This window comes from Poecilia latipinna, unplaced genomic scaffold, assembly GCF_001443285.1.
Source record: "Poecilia latipinna isolate Pla-1442-1.1 unplaced genomic scaffold, P_latipinna-1.0 Scaffold53, whole genome shotgun sequence".
NCBI lineage: Eukaryota > Metazoa > Chordata > Actinopteri > Cyprinodontiformes > Poeciliidae > Poecilia > Poecilia latipinna.
The window spans coordinates 72,487-73,514 of NW_015112669.1; positions in this window are offsets into that span (position 1 = coordinate 72,487).

Genomic DNA, 1,028 nt, shown 5'->3' on the forward strand with positions numbered 1-1,028 from the left:
GACCGCTGAAAAGAGATCTGTCCTGGATAACAACTGCTCTGATCTCAAAGAACAAACTTCCCCGGCTGGGGAAGTTTGCGGTAGACGTTCGCCCCCAATGTTCTCGTGGGCAGTAGTTGAGTATGAAGAAGAGCATAAAAACTCAACTCCTGCTCTCACTAAAGCGGCATTAGAAGACTGGACCGCTGAAAAGAGATCTGTCCTGGATAACAACTGCTCTGATCTCAAAGAACAAACTTCCCCGGCTGGGGAAGTTTGCAGTAAACGTTCGCGACCAATGCTCACGTGGGCAGGAGTTGAGTACGATGAAGAGGATGGAGACTTTTTTGGCACTGCTGTGACAAATGAGAAATTAGATGACTACAGCCATGAAGATTTCTATGATCGCAAAGACCACACTTCCCTGGCTGGAGAATGTGACAGTGAAAACAATGCAGTCCAGTCTAAAAACTTAATTATAAATCTGCCGAAAGCGGCATTAGAAGATTGGACATATGAAGCAAGATGTCTCCTAATGAAAGATTTTCCCAAAAGTCCAAAAAAGCGGACTGTTAAGCCCAAACATCAAGCTGGAAAATTTTCTTGTTGGCCATTTTGACTCACAGTATGTCACATCTGCTGTGCTCCTCCTGATATTTAGAATGGCAGAAGTAATTACCACTGGTAAAACGTATTTACCAGTGGTAATTACATGTCCTGTTTCAATTCAATTCAAAAATACTTTGTTAATCCCAAAGGGAAATTACATGCTGTAGCTCATCAAGATTCTTCAAAGAGCCATTGAAGGTGGTGATGGCTGTCGACAGGAAAGATCTTCTGAAGCGGTCTGTACCACACTGAACCTGATAAAGCCTCTGACTGAAGATGCTCCGCCTTCCCAAGACAGTCTCGTCAAGAGGATGGTCAGGATTGTCCCTAATTTTCTTGATCCTACGAAGAATTCTTCTTTGCATTAACGTCTCCAGAGTTTGAACAGTCGTTCCCAGAACAGAACCAGCCTTCTCCATCAGGCTGTTGAGTCTTTTTAG